Source organism: Agelaius tricolor, unplaced genomic scaffold (genome assembly GCF_023055355.1).
Source record: "Agelaius tricolor isolate 1412-34295 unplaced genomic scaffold, bAgeTri1.0.p SCAF_5, whole genome shotgun sequence".
NCBI classification, from domain to species: Eukaryota; Metazoa; Chordata; class Aves; order Passeriformes; family Icteridae; genus Agelaius; species Agelaius tricolor.
This window is the reverse complement of record NW_027269265.1, coordinates 13,344,277-13,368,238: the sequence shown is the minus strand read 5'-3', so window position 1 is coordinate 13,368,238 and position 23,962 is coordinate 13,344,277. Positions and strand designations below refer to the sequence as shown.

At 36.9% G+C, this 23,962-nt stretch overlaps 1 long non-coding RNA gene across 3 annotated transcripts in view; it reads left to right on the top strand.

The window, feature by feature from the left end:
* The first annotated feature begins 7,049 nt into the window (after positions 1-7,049).
* The window catches only part of LOC139589793 (uncharacterized), a 145,046-nt gene continuing 128,133 nt past the window's right edge, over positions 7,050-23,962 (top strand). For all 3 annotated transcript variants that reach the window (XR_011679131.1, XR_011679130.1, XR_011679129.1), the window contains exon 1: positions 7,050-7,399. This is a non-coding gene — a long non-coding RNA (uncharacterized lncRNA). The remainder of the gene's footprint in view (positions 7,400-23,962) is intronic.

Here is a 23,962-nt window from a genome sequence, read left to right as displayed (position 1 = left end):
TTTTGTTTGCATGTTTTTCTTCTTACTAAGATTGTAGCTTTCAGAGGCATCTGATTTAAAATGAGAGTTTTTGTTTGCCAAATTAAAAAAAAAATTACATCAGGGAAGGATTCTCAGTGGATGTAAATTAACAAAGTTGATTTAAAGTTGACAGAGGAATATTCATTTATATAAACTGCCATTCTGACACAAGCTGTATATATTTTAACTGAGAAACATTCACAATTTTACAAATTATTCCATTTTATATCTTATGTTTTTCATGATTAACAGAGTTGTCTCATATAATAGAGGCTGCTGTTTTTCTTGTTGAAGAATGTATTGGTTAAAAACATCACAAAGAAAAAACAATATCTTGATATAAAGGAGTTCACTTTATTTTCTTAATGGCTATTACAGAATCCAGCACCAATAAGGAATTTTGAAACTCCACTGTCCAAATAATATTATTATGCAAAGGTGGGAAATGAACATCAAGTTACTCAAAATCAACACTGTCCAGGCAGAAACTTGCATCTGAAAAAATAAATTACTTGTAAAACTAAATGTCTATGTGAAATATTAAAGTTTAAAACCATTCGGTATTACCCATTTTAAATACAGTCACCCAACTTATGCTGCTTCTTCTCCAAGCATATCTGAAAGTGAGCAGGCACACTGCATCAATCAAAAGAAAACTGCAGTGAGAAAAATAATCCCTCATCAAAGCAAAATACATAAATAAAGCCAGTGTTACATAAAATATCAGCAGTACTGAAAAGTATTTAAATGAGTGTTTAAAAACTTAGGGGTGTTTTTCTTTTCCTCCTTCTGCCTCTCCCATTCCCTCTCCAGCCTGGGCTTGTTTTATTTGGTGCTTAAAGAGCCTGGTTTATTAGGCAAATATTTATGAACTTGACCTTAACCAAAATCCTGTTCACAGCTGCACCTGAGAGTTACTCCATCCTTGGATTGGAGCAACTCTTGGGGATCAGCAAATTGTTTGCACAGCCACGGACGGGGAATTAAAAATCTTGTTGAATCAGGATTAGCAGTCTGCATGAGGAGGAGGAGGAGGAGGAGAGCTCATTTCCATAAGCTCTTCATCTCCCAGGCTGCTTCTCAACTCTCTGTGGCCTGCAGACATGTGTGACCCAAAAATGGGGGAAAAAAAAAGTGTATGATTGAGAGAGAAAAAATGAAAATAAAGAAAGAAGGGGCTTTTTCAATGACAACAACTTTGCTTTTTTCTGCTAGGCAGGGTCTGAGCCACCTTCCTGCCTTTTCAAATAGACTCAAATGACCTCCCACAACTGGAAGCACGTAAGTGTCAAGACAGATCCCGACAGTACAGCTGAACCTTTGTTCCTGCCCCAAGCAGTGTTGCCAAGCAGGTTAAACTTTGTGGGGCCCTGGTTTTTTCTGTGTTCTGATTAATGGTAGAAAAGCTGTGTCTGCTGTGTGAAGTCCCACATCTCACATCTGTGCCACCAACCTACCTAAACCTCCCAAGGCCTGGGCAAGAGCACGTTCTCTGATCAATAGAGGCCCTTAGCTGCTTGCTATTTGCATGGGCATCAACAGCATTTAAATCCAAACCAAAATACAACACTCTGGCATGTATGGGTGTCTTTCATGCAAGATGAATGGATAAAGCTGGCTGAAGTTAACAAACTATTCAATGACTTAGAGTTGCCCTAAATTTGTAGAGAGCTAGCAGTGTAATCATGGGAACTTTATTTCCTCATTAAGAACAGGAGCACGAGGTCTCTAACTCAGTAAAGTAAAATACACATGCCCACAACTGTCAGGAGATGTTTTCACTAAAAGCTGAGGCTGGGATGGCTATAGGGTCTCTGTCACCTACTCAAATTTCTTCATGACCACTGCCACTACTTCCTCTCCTGACTATAACCAGGATGGTTGAAGTTTATTTTGAAACAAATCAAACCACAGGCAGATGAAAAATGTACATATTTGAAATGTATATATTTGAATTATATTGAATATGAAAAAAAAGAAGTACAATGTAACAAAGATAGGCTTTGCAAAATCCAACTCAAAATGATTGTGGATATGTGTGTAAAGCCAGACAAAAGCAAATCATGTTTTTCACACCTAGATTTTTCTTGTGCTTATACTTGCTATCCCAGAAGAGCCAACTGAACAACTCCTTCAGCATAAATTGGAAGCTATATACCTAAATCTCTGCTATGCTCTGTGGACCAGATCACGTCCTTCTCTGTGACAGCTCAACCATTGATGGATCTTCTAACAATTGCAATTGTAGAATCAAAAGTGGAAATCAATTTCTGAAGAGTTCAAAAGAAACAAATCGCATATGTCCCAGCTATGTGGTCACTCCAATCAACCATCCTTTTATAAGCTGCATTAGGAACCTTACCTAGAGTTTGAACAGCTTAGGTTTATGGACTTTGTCAGTCTCATTTTTATTCACTAGACTAGCTTGAAATTTTTGAATGAAAAATGTGTGCAAACTTGGCCCATTTTTAAAACTTGATTTTTTTAATACTGCTAAAGCCCATTAATGTAGTTATGATTTGACAGAAAACTTTTCTGTTCTTTTTCTTTCCTAATTGAAAGTCTTTCTTTCCTCTTTCCTGCCTCATAGAAGCTGCTTTTTCATGTCCCTAAAGTGCTCATTTGAAGTGATCTTTTCCATCACACTTCCCCTTCTGCTGCCAACACTTACACATTTGAAGTCCATCTTGGATATGACTCTATATCATTTTAAGTACTTCTGCTATCTTCTTGCTCCTAGACTGCTCTGAAGGCTGAAAAGACCCTTAAAATCATTGAGGCAATCCTCATCACCTTTTAAATTGCACCTGCATGTCCAGGCTGTCACACAGGTCACTAAAGCTGTGTTACACTTACCTAGGATACTCCTCCATTTGCTATCCCAGATCTGATGGCTTTTGCTGGTTGGAGACATTGAGAGCTCAGTCATCAGGCCTTTGTCCATAGGAGAGTGCCAACATGAAGACTCATCCCAGACATCTCCACCCAGGATTCTGCTGCCAGTCTTCCCACACCACATATTGCCATCCTGCCTCTCCCTTCAACTGTTGCAGCACCTACTAAACCCAAATCTAATGAGGAATCTTTAAGATTGGTATCTGTCATTTCTTCAGTAGGAAATTCTTAGTTTTAGTTCTCCTTTACAGTGTTCTGACCTTTTTGCATGTATCACTATATTCTTTCATTTGGTATAAAGTCGCTGAATTATAGGAAAGATTGTTATAACTCCTCCTTTTTTTGTACTTTCCTTCACATCCCAAATCTCTGATTTCCTTCTGAAATCTCACCTCCTCAAACCTACTAACCAACAACAGGCAACAATCCCCAACACCACCTCCACCATAGCACCCCTTCAGTCTGACCTTCTCAGCAAGAAGTGGAAATTGCCTCTCCCCCATCACTCATTGCAGAGAAACCTCAGTTTCAAGCTTTGGTTCGCCTGGTGCTGCTCAGGGAATATCCATAGAGGTAGATCACACCTTCTCCCTCCTATATTGCTGCTGTTCCTCCACACAGCAGAGTGGCTGAGACTCAGTGTCTGTCAGTGAGTGCACTGAACCCTAACAGCTGATGAACCCAAAAGATTTTCATGCAGTCCAGATTGTTTTCTCGGTGGTAGCGCCAAGGTGACAGGGACGTTGCTCACAGTCATACCAGAAATAGATAAATTGATACATACTGCAGAGTGGGCTACAGGTCTTCAGTATGTTTTTGCAAATTTTTTTTTGCTTTTGTTGTCTTTAGGACTGGTGCAGTGGCACATTACATTAGTGCAAACTGGTGCTGATGCTCAGAGGCTGTGCCCACTCTGTCAGTATTCAAAATATTACTGCAATCTGCAAGTAAGCAATAAGATATGACAAGGAGTGTGATACTGTAACATAACAATATACCTCGAGGGACACCTGTGAGGGAGGAGGTGAAACTGAGTGTATTCAAATGCCCAAGGTGTGATTTTTATCTCAAACCATAATGTAATAAGATGTGATAATAAAAAGGCATAGAGCTGAAGCAAACCATGTCTTTTTTAGAATGTCAACCTGCTTATGTGGTATGCTGTAAAAATTCTTGTGTGATTTCCTGCCTTCTAAATGGAATGCTTAAAGAATTATCTGAGATAATTTACATTAGTGTGCTTCTTTCTAAAAAATCCATTAGCCATGGTATGACTAGATTCCTTATGTGGATTCTGCTTCAAGAATCCCTTATGCATCCAATATTGTTTTGCCAATGCATAAAAAACACCAACATGGGAGAAATTGGCTCAATCCTTTGTTTCATTTTAAATATAAGGGATTTAGAAGCACCAGAAGAAAAATGCAGTACACAACTAGTTCTCTACTTTCATAACAAGTCCACTCCTTTCTTGATGATATTTTGCAAGTGTGTCACTAAGGCAGGTAATACACATGCCTCAAATCCTCCCATGTGATAAAAAATTTAAATTTGCTTAAGCAAAACTAAAACACAGTGGCTTAAAAACTCCCTGGGGATAATTTCAAGGGAAACCATGCTCCATAAATTAAAGTTTTTGTGCACCTACAACACAAATCTGGGGTTCCTAGTTGACAGAAAGTTGATTATGAGTCAGCAGTGCCCAGGCAGCCAGCAGACCTAAATGTGTCCTGGGTACATCAGGTCCAGCATCAACAGCAGGGCCAGAGAGGAGATTTTTCTGCTCTGCTCTGCACTGGGGCAGCCTCACCTCGAATTCTGGGGGCAGTTTTGGGTACCACAATATAAGAAAGATAAAATGATATTAGAGTGTGTCCACATCCTCTGGGATTCAGTGAAATCATAGGTATAAAATAATTTTCAAACAAGGCATGATGGAAAGATGCTGTCAGAAGACTTGAAAGGTGGAAAGCTCATAGTGACCTGGCCAAGTAACCTCAATTCTCAGTGACTTGAGTCTCAAAACAGACATCATGTTCAGGTAACTGGTCATACATAGTCAGGTAACTAAGGATGGAATACCTTGAACAGCAGATGATACCTTCTGCTGTCAGAGCTCTTCTATCAAATCTCAGAATTGTTTCTTTTCAAATTTTAATTCAAGAGTTCTCCATATAATCCAGTGCTATTTTAGAAAAAAAAATTGTATTATTCAACTGAATGGACATCATCACAAATGTCTATTTAACCAATACAGCAAGCTAAGTCTTTACCCTCTCCAAATTATGCCATTGATTGTATTTCATGAAAATAGAAGAAAACTTTCATGCAAATGCAATCCAGTCATCAGTAAGAGATTTAATCTAATTGTTGTGTAGACAATAACTATTGCAGGTCTTATTATGATTATATGCAGTACTTATTGAAGCATTGAGATTAAACATCTCAGCTCCAGAAATATCCTGCATCTGTTACTAGCCATGCCTAAAACCAGTTTTTAAGCATATTTGCCCATGAATATTTCCCCTGAACAGTTAAGTCCTGTGACTTCAGTGGTAGGACTCCCAGGCACAAAGCTTGAGATAGAGTCTTGGTTTGGAGCTGCTGTTGTTTCTGCTTGCCAGTATTTAATGATGCTAGTCTGTTTGAGATCAGTGTGAGAGGCTCTCTGTACTTATTTGTGCCGCCCCCCAAATGTTCACATGCATTGCTCTCCTTGCTTTCCAGCCCATCTAAGTCTCTAAGCATTTGTACAAAGCAAACACTTATTCCTGCATTGTCTTCCCTTTACAGGGGATCTGCTACCACAAGTTCAGCTGAGCAGGCATATGTTCTCCTCAGATAGGAGAACCATTTGGGAAAAAGCAGCCAGTTTGTGCCTTAGAGCATGGTAACATTACTTCAAGTCAGAAGCAAAGTTGTGTTTCCTATAGACTGTACTACAGCAGATGTCAAAAGGAGAAATAATACAAAGGTTTGGGCTATTTTTCTCCATTAAATAATGTAATTTCCACAGTACCAACCCCAATGCTATGCCTGATTTCAAATTGAGATAATTGCATTTTACTAACCTGAATTTCTGTTCTGGAGCTCAGTTGGGTAGACTAACTTTTTTTTCTGTCAGAATTCAAATGTTTTTTAGGGATGCAATATGCTTTTAAGAAATTTTTGTTCTGCTCTCCAGAGATTTGTAGTAATTAAGATACTAAAATGGTTAATATTAGAACACTACATATAAATAAATAAAGGAATTTCAGGAGTGGTTGAAGTGATTCCTATACACATGCACACACATGACCCTTCAAGATGAGATGCAGTAAATGAGACACTACGCTGTAAGACACTGAGATGTTATTATGCTTTGTATGGAGGATGCTATATAAAATATTAATGTCTTTCATTAAAATTACTCTTAATGTCAATATGTAGTGTGACTGTGCCATGATTTCTTACGTTAGTAGGTGCTTTACTAGAAGTTATAACTTTACACTATTCAACCACAATAGTCTCTGTACTAAATGTATTGCCTCTGTTATCAACTTACTTATGCCCCATGAAAAACCATTGCTATGGTGATGAGAATTTTATGGCACAGAATTTGCCTAATTATAAAACTGTTCCCTAACAGAAACACTAACGTTATCTTCGACAGAAAAATCCATTTTCAAAATTAAAATCTATGCAAATAATTGATCCATAACTCTCATCACAGTACTTTTATTGATAATTATTTCTGTGTATTAAAAATGTTCACAGCAAATGTAAAAGTTATTGCAATGAGTGTTTAAGAGACCTTATTTCTACAACTCTAAGGCAATGTGTACCTCTTTTATTTGCTGATGGACTGTATGCTGTTAAAGTGAAAAAGTTACAATAGAAATAAAATCACTCTGATTGTCTATGAAGCATAATCTCATGCAAAAGAAAAATGCAAGATCTGGGTTCATTAAGCATTTATTTGTAAATAGCATCATCCCTTGAAAAATGACACATTTAGTTCTCTGACTTTATTACCAGTTCCATGAGGCTCAATGTTTTTCTTCAAATTATTGTGATTATTATACTCAGTCTGAGAATTTGACACCTGCTGTTTCAAAACTTGATCACAAATGTTTCAGAATATACATCAGATAGTACATATGAGAGACAAAAGACTCAGACTACAATAGTGTAGGAAGATTTTAAAAAAATAGCAAAGCCAAAATTGTTCTTCCCCGTAAATAAAATCAGTCAAAACAGTTATCTAGAATATGAAGAGAACATGTTAGGTGCATTTAAATTAGTAAAATGAAATTTATAATGGAATAGTAAGAGGAAGAAAAAAAATTCTACTAGCAGAGGATATAATTTCAGTTGAATCCCGTAACAAACTGTCTGTAGGAAAACAATACTAACAGGGATACAACTGAGAGTAGGACGGAGAAGCACACAAGACCAGAAGTGCTTGAATTAAGAAGAATGGAACATCGTTAGATAATAATGGGTAAGAACAATGTGTGTAATATTGTACTTTACTTTTCATTCATTATTTAAATGGTAAAAAGACAGGGCACCTAATACAGTTTAATATCTACTGTGTTCCAGTGAACATAATAGTGATGTTTAATCTGAAAGTCTATTTTTTTTATTCCTTTTCCTCTTAGTTTATTCTTCTTTTTCTTGTATTTATAAGTGGCTGGCTTAATAATTGTACTGTTAACTTTGCACAGTATTTCTGAGATGCTTGCTTATAATAGAAGCTTCAATACATAAATCAAAATAACGGAGAGCATTGTATTGATGATTATTCAAATAACATCATCCATTAACAGCCTGTGCATCCTGTAGCTTAAGAAGTGTTTCAATTTGATAAAGCAATTAGATGTGATCTTAACTTTGAGCATGCACCGAAGTCTGTCTGCAATCACATAAATATTTAGGCATACACTTCAACTGGAACGAAGTGCATATGTAGGGTTAAACAGATGCTTTGCTGAGGCACAGATTCTAAAACTGTGAGCCTGATCCTTGATCTATTGAAGGCTTTCAACTCTGCTGGATGTTAGCTCTTTTATTATGTGTAAAGCTGTCCAGGGAGGATGAGATACTGACCCTAAAATGAATAACAGTACATTCAGCCAATGTTTTTGCTCATGTCTGCTTTGAATAGAGATGGAATAAAATTAATGTCCGAAATCTGCCTTATTTGAGAAAAGAAGTAAAAAAGGTCAAAACTGGGGGGCCTGCACTTGGATATAATACCAGTTTCTGTCTTTTATCTAAAGGTTATTGATGTCAGATACAGGTAAGAGCTGATTCTAAAGTGCTTTGGTTTTTATTTACTTAGGGTATTTTGCAATGCATTGTATTTCTGCAGCACAAAGACTGGTGTTTGCATAATTTCTTTGGGAAAACAAAAATAGAAAGGAACTCCTGTGTAATCAGGTCCAGTTTATGGCTAATGGAGGCAACTAGGTCATATAGTTCTGATAATAAATTTATCAAGCTCTTTGTTTAAACCCATTAGATTTTTTTACCCTTCATTGCTCCTATCTGAAAATTGTTCCAGAACTTCAGTCCTCTGTTAGTTATAAATCTTCTCTTTCTGTCCTAGATGTGTTTACAACCAATTTATACCCATTTGATCTTATGCCAACATTGTCTTGGATTTTAACCCCTCTTCAGTTGAAGAAACATAACAAAATTTTAAAGGAGAAAAAGGAATTACATTGTTGAAATTCTGTAACACTAACAGTGTTAAAATATAGAAAATAGAAAATACTCTCACATTCTGATTTTGGAGTACTTTTACTCACTTTCAGAAGTAACCATCGAAATCTAAAAATAACAGAGTTTGCTTTTTCTCTTGAAAAACACATAAGTGTGGACATAAACATGTAAGTGTAGACACTCCTAAATAATAAACAACCATACATCAATCCTGATAATTAATCATTCCTAAATAAAGCAGTAGCTGTGTTATCTTCTTTCTAGCCTTACTTAGCAGTTATTTTGAAAGGACACTGGTCAAACCACTGGTCTCTGGGGACAGCCTTTGTTTCTCACAGACAGAAGACTCAGGAAACTAGCTTCCAAAATATTCAAGGTTTCTGGATTGTACCAGTTTAAGGCTATTTGCACAAAAGCCATTGTTCTGAGGGCAAACACTGGGTTTTTTCCTATCATTGAAACAGGAGTTTTCATGTAACAGAAGTTTCACAACAAAAATTGGGAACTGAGTTTTTTTCCAGGGGTTTTGGGGTTCTTTCTTGTTTTAAGAAAAGTTACACTACTTCTCCTGCTTGGGTTAGGCACTTTATTATCCATTGGTCCTATTCCCAGATTGTGGAATTCTTCTGTCATTTATAGCCTTGGCAGAGTACTCACAGAATATAGGTACAGCCCCGGGTAGAAGAGGAAATATTTTCAAACAGGCTTCTGCTTCTTTTTTTCAAAGAGACTGAACAGGCTACTTGCAGGTGATCATCTGTCTTTTGATTACAGAAATAAACATATAAATATACATATATTATACATATATATAATATAAATACACTTACAGATATAGATAATTTTCAATACACTATGAATGTAGCAAAATCAGATTTTTTTTTAAGACAGCGAACACACATAATGAATTTTAGAGTTATTCAAAGCAATAGTATTGTAAATATTTCTTCTAATTGCAAATCCCATTTATAGGTTTTGATTTCAAATACAAAAAACTTGTAGAAAAATGAAGACTTGAAAACAGAAATAAATATAACGCCTTGAAAATTGTGAATATCGAAGGCAGAAAATTATTTTATATTTTAAGATCTGCACTTCACTAGTCCTTTTCCAAAATAAATAAAGTCAAGGAAAAAAATAACACCACATTGCAGCTTAAAATATTCACTAAGAACAGCTTTCTTGGACCACCAATACCATTGTTTCCTGAAAGTGAAGATTTTGTGTTGGAAATACTTGTATCCAGCTTTGTTGAAGACTATAGGAACATATAAATTTTATAAATGTTGAAAGGCCCTGATAGGACACTGTCAATATTCAAGGATATCTTCAAGATAAATATGCTTGCCACACTGAATTCTTCCCTTTCTTTTCAGGCTGGTAATAAATCTTGTAAAGTAAGTTCTACTTTCAAAGCATAGGAAAGGGTTTAAAAATATCCCATAAATAAGAAGAATTAAAAATGCTAGTGCCCAATCGTATTGATTTCACTTACAGTTGAGGGCACTCAGCACCTTGCAGGAGGCTCTTGCAGCATCAGATGATCAGGCCCTTATGCAGAAGGAAATCTTTCATTGATTGCTCTTAACTATAAATGGTGTCATTTCAGAAGAAGCAGCACAGAATGTCAAATGTGTGACACATTTTTAGGCCCTCTCTTGCAAACATTCATGCACAGGGGAGCATGTACACAGGTGAGACAACTTGATGGGGTCAGCCAGGCACAGGGAGGCAGGAGCCAGTCTCCCTTGGCTAGCCTAGGCAGAACCTTGCAGCCAACAGATGGATTTTCTCCACTCCCTCATTTTCCTCTATGAGCCTCCTTGAAGGCACGTGACCTGTGTGCAGAAATTTACTCCCTTACAAGTGCTCTCAGAAATGTTTCCTCTCCCTCCCTTTCTAAGTCACTTCATACACTTTATTTCCTTTTAGTGAACTTTCCAATACGCCCAGCACCTGTCCCTTTAATATAGCACACAGGGTTCTTTCCCTCCATACTGTACATTATCCTCATTAACACATATCAGTCAAAAGCACTGTTAATTAAACTGGCAAGATGATTACACACGCCTCCATGTGCCCCCTCAGAGCATCCGCTTGCCAAGATTTTTTCCTCCCTCATCTAAAGTGGGTGGAGAAAGCCCTGAGTAAACCAGAATTTAATATTTAGAAAAAAAGATGCCAGTGCATTGTTTTCTTGGAGCAAAATGGCTTACACATTATCACCACTGTCCCAAATAAATAAATGCAACACTGACACCAGTCTGTAAAACTAACACATGCATATTTGATCTGTACAGGCACTGCATATTATGATGTTTCCTTTCAAAGCTCATCTCCAGATAGAAGACTCAATACACTGGCATTAAAGTCTGGACTAATGAGGATATCATAAAGAGTTGATTAAAGCTGGGCAAACCCAATAGGTTAAGGGGATTGGGATATTTAACTTTCTTTTTCCCTTTTTTTTTTTTTGTCTTTGTAAAAATCTGAATTGTTTCCTAGGTTTTCTATTCACTTCCACTTGTATGTGACATTTTCACAAGGAAATTCATTGGCTTCCAGCAAGTATTTCCACAGCATTTCAAAAGTTATAACCATTTTTGCCACATTGCCACAAAACTCTTTACAGAGTTTGCAATTCTGTAATGTGCTTTGGATCAGGCTCTCTTCAAGAATACTATGGAATGACAGGGCTGGAGGGTACAGTAGTGGAGTATAAATAAAGGCAGGCAGTGGTGATCCCTGAAGCAAAGATAATGTACTTTTCTAGTACACATACACAGGCTTGATAGCTGCAACATAAGCCATCCAAACATCTCCCTAGCAGAATGCTCTCCTAAGAAGCTGTAAGAAAATACTGTCTTGCGAGGAAGGAGATGAATTTGCAGAAATCCATCATTGAGGCTAAAGAAATGTTTACTCCATAGCAGAACATGAGCACCTAAGCTCCTGAGAAGTATGGACTGGTATTCAGCTGACTGCTAATACCTTATTCTCTAGTACAAGAGATGTCCTTGAATTTTGAAAAGAAAAATATAGTGTAGATCAACAGCACTTTAGCAACTGGGTTTTTTTTTCGTCCTGTACCAGAAGAGGTCAAGATTTGGAAAATTATTGTGAACTGGTGAAAAATTAGGGGAAAGAGAAGCATAAATGAGAAAAATGGGATTTGCTCAAATTATTTTTAAATGTTTTGTTCAAAACTGTCTTTTGGAAGCTGAAAGGTGGTTTCATATGCAAATAAACACTGACAGCTGGAAAGAGGAAAAAAAAATTCTTTTTAAAAAAGAAATTCACAAAAGCTTCCATGTTCAACAAATATTTCCTAGTTTGACTATTCCACAATTCCCGATAGAAAAATTTGTAAAAAATCTTGACCTCTTGTATGGGATTTTGACACATGATTTAACAATATTAAACCTATCTTAACAGAAAGGAAAAGAGACACTCCTTATAAAGCTGTCAGGCTGACCATATACAGGTCGGTAAGAATTCTCTTATTTTCTTTGAACTTCAGCCACATTTAGCTAAAGAGAACAAGACTCTTCTTGTGTGATATAAAGCAATTTTCCCATCAAAAGTCCTGCATATACAATTCAGAGGGGTAACATCTTACTTATTGTTTCAAAGGGTAGCATAAATATCACTGTATCATGATAGAAGATCAGCAACATTTAATAAACAATTATCAATTTTAAATAGGAAATGTTTATTAAAATTAACTTTATTATATCATGTGTTATTAAAATTTATTTATTAATTTCTTTTTCTTTTAAAAGTGAATTCTGATCACTTAATTTTGAAAATTTTTTGCTACCTATGTTCCTAGCTGGAATTCAGCTAAATTTCAGTAATCCAGTTTAGAGAAGAGGGTGCACTAGGTGCCCACAAAAACATACATGCACACTCATACACGGGTATTGAAAGGTCTCATCATACACAAAGAAGATAATCAAAAACCTCTGACCCAGACAGATTATAGCTTTGCTCCAGGACAAAATTTACAGCTTGTTTTTTCTGCTGCTTTAAATTGAGATGCCTGGCTCTGTTGTACTGGGCACACCTTCTCAAAGTGACCTTGGTTATTTTTGGAGTGGAGGCAGAGTTTGCCAACCATCCCTTCCAGTACTGTCCTTGAAGTCCCAGTCTTGACATTTGCAGCCTATTTGCAAGCAGCAGACATGCACTGCAAGCACTGCTGGACCCAATCCCACCCCCTTTGAAGTCAACAGGATTCAGACATTGGGTTCAGTAGGCACCTATGATGGAAGCTAGCCTGATATTGCAGTTTAGTTAGTGCTGTCACTTGTTACAGAAGCTGGGCTAAAATTTACCACCTGAGCTTCCCTCTTCTCCTGTATGATCCCTCCACATCAGTTCTAAAATACTGAGTGCTACATTTATTACTCAATGGAGCATTTTGGATCTCTGAAATTGGCAGGGAAGTGCATAGATGTCACTACCTTCAGTTTTTATTACTTACTAGCAATGATGAAGATAACATTTTCCTTGGTAATTAGGGAAAGCAATGTGCTAAAAATGTAAAGGCCTGTTTTGATGAAGAATCTTTGTGCTATCTGGCTTGTACATAAGGGACCAACTGTGGCCCTCTATGACAAGTAAAAAAGCTCATCTCACCAAGGACAGCTTAGGTAAATACTGATAGAAGTCACCCAGCAGATAAAAGAAGAGTAGAGAGGAGCAAATTTCTTCATCATAAATCTTCCTTAGGCTTAATATGTGTGTTGTGCAACAACCACCAGCACAAGAAGGAGGTGACAGGACTCACACCATTGAGAAACCCAAACTCATACAAACAGGTGTAGCCCCATTATTCACTCTTATACCCCATACACCAAATGTCCTTAACAATGATTTTCTGACTCATGCCAAAGAAACCCCTCAGATGATCATTGGTAGGTAAAGGTTATGTTAGACCAGTCAGTGGTCTGGATTCTTGTCAATAAACCACTGCTTCAGGACACAGAGCCTGAGTAGGAAAAAACAAGCTAAAGGCCATAGTGATAGTCCACAGGAAGTAATGGAAGTAACAGATCTAATATAAACATGGATCCCACTGGAAGTTGTTTATAGTTCCCTAAAGTATGCTGCAAGAGATATAAGTCTTAGCCTGAGCAATTACCCTTCCCTCAAAATCTACTATAAATATGTTTACATGATGACAAAAGCCTCTTAGTATTTCTGAATTACAGCTGGGGAAAAAATGGGAACGGAAAATATGATAATCCAACCAAACAGGAATATTCCAATGACTTCCAAGGAAAGCACATTGAAAAGTAGTTTTGGAAACATGACAGAGTGATAGGAAGGGACTTCAGGCATATAGGCCATATCTACCATCTGTTAGATTTTCCAGTTTTACAGGGCTTGAAAAAGGCACTCGCCCACTTGCAGTAATGAGTGAGAAACAGTCTCTGAGGAGAACAGGCAGCATCGGGGTGAACTTCACAAGACTGTGTCTGCTTCCTTGAAATGCTCAGAGGCTACTGCTAAAGAAACAGATCAAGTCTGGGTTGGTGGAAGAGACTTCCCACCACTCTAAGCATGAATATCATGTTACTAGTAGAAAATGACTGTGCAAATTAGCCAACAGATGGAATTCAAGAATACTCTTTATTATTTTTTTCTGAAACATCCAGTCCCAGGAGATGTTAAAAACAGGACACTAGGACTGCTGGGTCACCGATCTGATTTATTGTGGCAGTCACCTTACTTCAAATTATTTGAAGACATATTAATATACACTCACTGCAACAACTATGTTCAGGCTCTGATTGAGCCAGCAGCAACCAATTTTTTTCTAGAAACCTTGGGAAGTTGGATTCCTTTCGTTTCTTTCATTTTTAAGCACGTGACAAAGTCCTGCAATGTTGGTCACGCACCCTAGGCCATAATTTAGTGACAAAATCATATCACTCAAAGACAGAAAAATATATCCATCACTTGCCTCTTCAGCTATTTTTTACTCAGACACTGGTTGAAGAGTGGCAGACTTGGAACTGTGTGATACCTTCCTTATAATAATAGTATAGACAGGGATGGAGAAAAGCCAAAAGGTTTCTCATGGAACTGGAAACCTGCAATACAGAGTACTAATTTTCTTTGAACTTTCCATTAAGGATCAGTTGACGGTCAGTTGGCTGAATTTAAACTATGTGAGCTGTACACTTCAAGTATTTATGATCTTTTCAGCCACAGCCAGGCGCATGGTTTGAACAGTGAATGTAACTAACCATTGGAAACTGGGAGATGGAGCAGATTTTCCATCACATGAACTTCTTCCATCAGTGTAGTCAGTGTTTTCCCTGCCTCCTACTCAGTCAAAAAATAAGGGTTTGATGCAGAATAATCCTTCCAGTGAAATTCTCTGGCTTATGTAAGCCCTTTAAGGTTATTCTTGTCTTGCAACCCATGCTGTGTCTTGAACACTGAACTGTTTGTTAGAGGGTAGACTGAGTTTGACCATTCTGTATATGTAGAGGTGCTCACATCTTTATGCCCTGTCTTCTGGAAAATTATTTGCTAGAAAGTATTAGAATTGAAAAGGATAGTCAGCCACTCTAGAAGGAATAAAAGAAAATAAAATTGTGAGAAATTCACCAAAAAAAAGTCTACTTTTATAAAGCACTCCAAATTTTCATAAATCAGAGATTCAGAACAGCATCTGAGTCTTGACCTTGGTGAGATTTGAACTTGTCACCACTGTTGTTTCTTCCAGTGTATATCCTCCCTATTGAAGAGACATGGAAAATTATTCAAAACCACCAGGTGGTCTCACAGTCAGAAAAATTACCAATTTCTCTCAGTCTTCAAGTGTTTTATTCCCTGTTCTCCTGACTGTCTTTACTGTTCTTAAAAGTAACTGGCATATGATGTCATAATTCTGAATTAATTTCTATGTCCTCTGCAACTTAATTGGCTGAACCACTTTTGGTACATTGGTTGGGTGGAGTCCCTCCTTACTGAACCTGCCAGCTCTCAATCTTATGCAATTATCTGTTATGAATATACAGGCACCTACAGACATAGATATTTTTTTTTCCCCCATTGTATGCACACAGCCATTTTTACTGTAGAGTGACTAATATCTCTAGATCATTTAAATATTTTTCAGTCAGTATATTCATAACTATAACTAAATTTGTGCATTAAATTACATTGGGTTGTTCCAGAAAGCAGCCTAGCAGTTTTCATGACAGACAGAAATAAAAGGCAATGAAATTATGCTGATTTTTAAACATAATTTTCCAGTAGTTTAAGAAGAATAAGTTTTTCATTTAAAAAAGCCAGCAGGATCAGCAGGCAACTAAGTTCTGTTTTAGTTGAAAATCAGTGGGAGGGAATATAAAGCCATATTTTTTTTCCTAAACGGAACTGGAGCAGCAGCAAAGCTAACAAGTTGTAATCAGCCAAGATTTTTTTTTTAAACGTATTGCAAAAAAGGTACTTTTTAAAAATCCATAGTGCCCTGGTGCAATATAACAAAACATATTTGCTTCAAGTATTTATTCTTGCAGTAGAAAGCACAAGAAAGAAACATCTCAGGGAGGATAGGAAAGGGGATTGTAATATCCAAGTATAATTGGGGTTATTCATCTATATTTACAAAACCCTCAATAACCATCTATCTTATGCTGCATCCCTCCCAAAATATAAATAATAAAGAAGCTTCCCTCAGATGATAGGTGAATACTCACCAGCCTAATGTCAAGAAAACAAACAAAAGATCCTTCCAGCTCTCAGCTCAGCCTTTCTCAGTAGAGTGGAAATAGTGAAGTGGGTTTTTCAGCTTGGTGCAAAGGTTAAAAAATCAGATCAATGGTAAACCAACTGGAAGAGAGTTCTGGAGAAATCATTACTAAAGATTGTCCTGCTAACCTCCCTTTCCACAAATGTCTCCATTGACTTTACTGGGCTTTGGAGCACACCCAGAGTGATTTCTTGCCCACTGCTCTGTCAGCTGAAGAGAGAAAATCTCTCAAACAGGCAAATCCTAGGCCACTAGGGCTCTAGGGACTAATGCCAATAATGGGCACCAGCCAGAAATTTGCTGCCTGCCAGGACACTTCCACTGAAAAGATATGTTTAAGCAGATACCAAAATCCTGCACTGAACTTTTGCTACCGTTTCCAAATGGTCTCTAAGGCTATATAACTTTCTCTTTTACAGGAATTAAGAGTTACAGTGGCTGGTACAAGCATCAGAAACTAAAAGGAAGGTTGTCTCAGAGTAAAGGCTCAGGCATTGCTGTTTGTTAGGCTGTGCTGCCTTATTAAAGAACAACACTCAGATGGAAAGGTGAATAACCCTGTGATGACACAAATTAAAACATCTTCTTGAAATATTTCTTGCCTCTACCTATCATAAAGATTTTAAAAGATATATATATATATATATATATATATATGAGAATTACATATAATCACAAAACAAATAACAAATGGCGAGATATTTCTCTAAATATACATCAGACTGCAACAAATTATAGGCTGAAAACATGTGCTGTGAGCTCTAGAAAGAGGCAGAGAAATAAAAGTGAGACTTATTTGATAGTTTAGGAGTAAAATTAAAAGGCTACAAATCTTAAATATTTTCAGGATATTACAGGGTCATGAAGAGGTGTTTGAGGTTCTTGAAGAATTTCTTGAAAAACTTCTTCATGTGGTTTATCTTTGGATTTTACTACATACTGCTTAGAGTACTCTCCATGATACAAAAGATGGAAGATTCCTGAAAGGTGCCTAATTATATGCAGCAGTGTTTCACCCATGGTACCAATGCAGTAAATGGTTGACACATCACCCTTCATTCCACCATCGGCACCATCGTGCCTTCACTGGACATGTTCTGATCCAGACCAAAATTTTACCATCTCTGACAACTTTTTATTGAAAAACTGGTCCATTTTTTTGTGAAAACAGCACATGACAAAGTTATGAATATCTCCAACTCGGATTAAGTATTGCTGATCAAGTCCATTTTAAACTTAAATTGGTGTCAAATAATGTGACTATTTTTCCCAAATTTTCTCTAGCAGAAAATTACTTGACTTTCTGGAGCACCACTGATAAATTTTAGAACATAATTTCTTTCAAAAGAAAGGCAAGATTATCAAAGATTTCTATTGTTATGTTATAGTCACAAAGAGGTCAAGAAAGACAGATGACCTGCAGATTTGATATTTGACTGCAGCTGTTCTATAGTCTGGGGAATAATTGGCATGTAAAAGAGCATTAAACTATGGGCACTCTGATTCCCTCACCCTGACAATAACTTTTCACATCATTATGGTGGAAGAATGACCTGCATAACTGACCAAACCAAGCCTCAGGTCACTTCAACAATTAAAAAGATAGGTAAAATCAATAACAGCAAACAGTAGCACTTTACAGCACAATGACTGGTTACATGTAGTATAACTGGCAGTAACAACTTCATATTTATTAGGGCTGGGTGAAATTAGAAAGAGGAAGAGAAAAAACAGTCAAGTGCTATTGTACACATTTGTTTTCTGGCCATCAATATTTAGCTTGTTCTGGAATTTCAGTGACTCATTGATTGAATGTGGAGATGTGTAATCAGCACACAGTTTTTATTTAAGCATTGATCCTTCAGTCAAAAGCCCCATAGCAACTCTCCTTGAGAATTTCTGACTTGTCAAGGCCCAGCAGTACAACCAATATAGGATGTGCTTTGTTCTACACAGGTGTAGATGATCAAGCAGACTTCAGGCAAAATGGGGTTCAGTACTCTGTTTGGTTTTGTTTGTTTGTTTGTTTGTTTGTTGGTGGGGGGAATAAAATATTTAAAGCAAATTTTTTTTTTCAGACTAATAAAACTCTGTCCCTTTACTTGTTGTGAACAATCTTCTCTCCTCCAGAAGTATCATGAAGTAACAAGATCATTGGCTCAGTATTATAGAGATACAAGACTTGATAAAAATCAACTGATTCTTCACGATTATCCTAAAATGCAGACAGCTAATAGAATGGAGGAAATCTCTCATCTCATACTTGGGCTTAAAAATAAATCCAAATTTAAAATCTCTCATTGAATATTTTTTAATCTTAAAATTAGGTTTCTTAAAAATAAAACCCAGAAGGACTATTTTGACAATATTTAGAATGTACATGCATTAAAAAAGCAAATGCTAATTTTACATACCACTGGCTATGTGTATCATTACATCAGCTGGCATAGATTCCAATACTGTGGCTACACTGATTTTTACCAGCTGAATCTCTTCTCCTATGTTTGTAGAAGGCAGTTTAGTGGGCAGTGCCAGGAAACTGGGGTCAGTGGGAGACACATCAACCTACCTGTCCTAGGGGAAGATTTCTGCCTTTTACCCTGTTTTCAGAGCCTGTGTTTAACCTGTTGGAGTTGTCATGACAATAACCTTCTGTCATTAATTTAAACTGGGTTTTAAGTTGCTTGTTGTTCAGCAAAAACATCATTGTAGACTGTAAATGATATCCCTCAAACTTTAGCCTTTGTTGGCTGACAGACCTCTTGAAACACAGTACACAGCAAAACTGTATCAAGATTAGAGAGCATAACTGGTGATAACTTTCAGTGTTATTATCTTAATAAACTTTCTGTACTTGATTAGCCTGGATAAAGAAGATATAGATCAGCCATGATAGCTGCAAAACTACAGATAAGCTGGTCATCCTTTCAAGATAAAAATGCCCATCTGTTCTGAGATTGTAATCAAGGACCCTTTGCTGATATTTATTCTATTCCTACATGGCCTCTAGCTAATTAAATACTAAGATGAAATCCATTGTTAATGCTTTTTCTTTTCATTTAACTCTCTTCATTGTACCCACTCTGTGCTTTTTTAAAGATCACAGAACACTAAAATCCTTATGGAAGGCTATAAAAGCCACTTATACCTAGTTGCCTCATATAGTTGAAGGGTTCAGGAACAGCAGGGTTTATAACTCGCTGCTCTTTGGTGAGAACAAGAAACATACAGTAAGAAATTTGCTATAACAAATCCAAATTCACATAATTCCATGTATCTGGGGTTATGTACAAATTTCCATCTGTTTTGTTTGGGTTTGGGGTTTTTTTCCCCAAATATTGCTTTTAATATTCCTACTCTGGATTCCTTTCTGGTTGACTTCATGAGTTTTTGTTTTAGAACTTTAGGGGCTGTGTGCCTTGGTTTCATTATTTGAGAAGTTGAAATAGACATTAGCAACATGTTACTCATCCAGGAGTGTGAATGAATAAAATTTAGGACTGAAAAGGATTATGTGTGGAGGTGATTCTCTGCCAACATTCTCTACTTTGCAGAGATATATTTGAATGGATTATGGAGAAGCAGCAATCTTTCCTCATTTAGGTTTCTGGTGGTACAGCTATAGTATTTCTTCTCCTCAGTTCTTCCATCATGGAGTTACTTCTGACAATGTCTGGATATATAATTTTTTTCCCAGTTAATTTTTTAGAATTCAATCAGTCTTCTTGATTATCTGAAGTGAGTTCTCAATTTGCAGCACATAGTAGCTTATATGCTTCATCTGATTAACTAGAATCTGTTGTGCTTTGAACACAGAAATTTTTAAGGTACATCTTTTTTATATCAACTTTTGACGAAAGTATCTCCTTGCTGTCTTTATTCAATGCTCTATGTTGACCATTTATTCATTCATTAATAGACAGCCTCCAGCCTACTTTTTAACCTTAAAACATTTGGTCCACAAGTCTTTTTCAAGCTTCAATAAACTGATTAAACAGTCATTTTTCCACAGGAGGAAACCAGCATCAAATGTTGTATTTTGTATACTGCTTACACTGTTTACTTGCATTACCACTATGACCTCTACTATGAGTGCAGCTCTCTTCCACTGGAATTCAACTATTCTGCCTGGTGTTGTACCACCATTTTTTGAGATACAAGCTGACTGTTGTGGGGTGATTTTAACAAAACTGTCCTGAGTGATCAAGGGCCCATGGCATTGCATCATTCTGCCAGTTCCAACTCCTCTATGTTCACCAAGAATATCCTTCTTTCAAGATCTATTCCATTAATTCATTTCCTCAAAATTACACCAGGAACTTCTGTGCTTGCTGCACTAGATTTTTTCCAGCCACTAATGTCATCATAAACAAGTTTCATTTCCATTTTAGCACCCTTTGTTACAGTTGTTTATCAGGTCCCACTTTCAAACAGCTGTCTGTAGCTTGTATTACAACCCAACTTCTAGCTGTGCCTTTCCACACTGCTTCTCCGTCTCTCTTTTTCAGTTTCTGTGGCTCTTCTTTATCTCAGCTCCTGCTATGCCAGGTGTCCTCTCCACATTAGTTCCAGACCTTCCAGGCATATGTGTTTCTGTGTCCCCATCTTTTTTTGGGGAGGAGGTAAAAAGAAAAAAAAAAAAAGAAAGAAAAAAAAAAAAGGGAAAAACGCAATTTCCATGCAAGCCTTTGTACACTATTTTATCTTAGCCCTACAGGCAAGCAGACTTCTAATATAGCTTTAGGAGCTTCTTGTATGCACCTTCTCTCTAGAACTTCTCCCGCTTCCACAGTGGTGAACCCAAGTGTAAGATAAGCATGCTTTCTTTCTTCCTATCCTGATTTCTCCCACTGCATTTTTTCTTTCATGCCTCTTGTCTTGCTGTACCAATTCTCCTTGTAATTTTAATCCACTGTCTCAAATCCACCAACAAATTTCACATACTTAAGATTAATTCATTAACATCTGTGCAATCATACTAACATAAATTCGTCTTAAAATATCAGAACTTTCTGTATTATAGAAATCTTAGCAATTTCTGAGTTCTAATGCAACATTTTTTATGACATTATTAGTGACATTTTATCTTGACAGGAAAAAAAAGAGCTAGGCAATGACCATATATTGTTCTAAGGACTTAGGTTTTGTAAGTGTCAAGAAATATGCAGGAGATCCAGGTAAAATATAGCATTATTTCAAGTACCAAGAGGTCATGAGCAAACTGTTGTATCAGATGTGTCCAGTTGCTGCTGAGCAGCTTATTTTATTTCAAGCTATGGCTGTTAGGTCATATCAGAGCACTGAAGACAAATGGGACCTGCTATTCCTATTCCTCTGTATATTCAGTCACTCCAATTGTTATTTTCAAATCAGTAACAAATATCCCTCAATAGACTTTTTTTCTGCAAGGTTCAAAAGCCATCCCTTCTTTCCTAGCACACTTGCATACAGCTCTTTTCCATTGCCTGACAAAAGCCATCATTGGCACCAGTGCCAAGCATTTGTGAATAATTCTGCCTGCAGATACCCAATGTACAAATTTATACTTCTGCTTTTTATAAACACTGCTTTAGCTACACCATCTGAGCATAAGAAATTAGTTCAATATAACAGTGGGTGTTGTTCAGTTGGACATAGATTCACAAAATCCTTTAAAGATTAGATTTTACTTCAACTCTACTTTTCTAATGATTTTGGTTAAGGAGGGAGGTGGAAGGAGGGAAAACAGAATGGAAGCAAATTGTTCTCAGCCTACAATTAGTATTCACAGGAAAAAATAGGCTGTCCTATGTAACTTAATATTTGCTTCCCACAAATAAATTCAATGCACTGTAAAGATGAAGATGACACATCATTTTCATTCATCTTCAGATGTCAGGCCAGCCAACTCCATTCCTGTTGATGAAACTTTTATCTCATCAACAGCCTTTCTGTCATTCCTTTTTATGTTTTAGTCTAATTTAGTCTTCAATGCAGATTCTTGTTGGTTGTTATTTGTTTGTTTGTGGGATTTTTTGCAACAACCTACCTTCAGTTGGTACATTCTATAGAAGGGTAGCTTCTATAGAATGCTTTCTTGATGCATTGTTCTTAATTGCCTTTGATTTCTAAAGTCATTTTAAGTGTTTTGAAGCATAGATAGGAAGCAGGACTCCAGAAAAGGAGGGTATGTGCTGATATTGTAATTTCTCTCGCATAACTTTAATTTTGCAGTTCTAGAGTTTAGTATGATCTGGTTGTCCAGGCTTCTCCAAACTGGTGAGAGAGAGGAGCAATTTGTCCTACTGTAAGGTGGTATGTGTAGACATTGGTTAAAAAAAAAAACCAATTTGGAGCTTACACAGGCTTATCATGGACATGGGAGAGAGAGCAGAAGATATCTAACTTTTTACTGCTAAAGTAACTCATTTTTGTTCTTTTAAATTTCAATTTTATAGCTCACCTTACACAGACACATCTCTTGTAGAACTTGCCGTAACCACACATTTGTCCTGAAACCACATTCTGTCTATCCACACACAGGTTCCTAGAAGCTTTTTCTGCAAATAGATTCTAGTTAGAAATAATAGGGGAAAGAATAAACAATCTGGCTGCTAGTAGCACCATCTCTCTCAAAAGCCATTTACATATATGAATTGACAGTGCAAATATTTCTTTCAAGACTTGAACACTTAGACACTATTCTTGTTGAAAGACAGTGCTGCAGGTAAATGCTTTCCATAACCACACAGGTTAAGTCTTCATTGATGTGGTGCTTTGTTGTTCTGCCCAGTAATGGGCTGAGCAAGGGTTGCTTCAAAACCATGGAGAGGTCAGTGAGTTCCCAAGGCAGAAGCAGGAACACATCCCCTAAATAGCCTGATGTCCATCTTCTGTCTGGGTCCCATCAGCTCTGCTGAGCCTCTGATGACATTCCTGTCTGCTGAAAACAGGACAGGATCATGTGCAGGATATGAAAAGTGAAGGTTTCCATCTAAACACTTGAGGGTTTCCAATGTGGCTGGTTTTCAGTTTTAGAAAAGAAACAGCAAGAATGCAACCTTGGTTAATGAGAATACAAATCCAGTAATGTTAGATTGGGAATTATGAGGCTGAGAAACAATTGGAAAGAATAAAAGTTAATTAGGTGTCAGGCCTTGTATTACTGGGCAAGGGCAGGCAGAGGGATGTGACAATGAGTCTAAGTCAAGAGGGTGTTTTTGGATACCAGAATGAAGAAGCTAATCAAAGATTTTTTTATATCAGAGTAGCCTTCAGCCCTGCCTGGTCTTTTGTCCTACAGCTGTCAGTGCCCAACTTTAAGATGATTAACTTCTTTTAAAATACAATTTTAGTCACAGTGCATTTTTTCTTTTTCTTTTTTTTTCCTGGTGACAAAAGGTAAAATTCTTCCCTGACCATTACTGGTACTATAATCAGCTTATGTCCTGAAATGTATGATTTGATTATCCTTATTATCTTGGCTTTCATAGCTATAAAAATGTTATTAGTGATCATAAAAGTATCTGCCCCCTTTTACTCAAGTCAAATCATTTTAGTTGGTTACCTCCTGTGGCAGTGTAC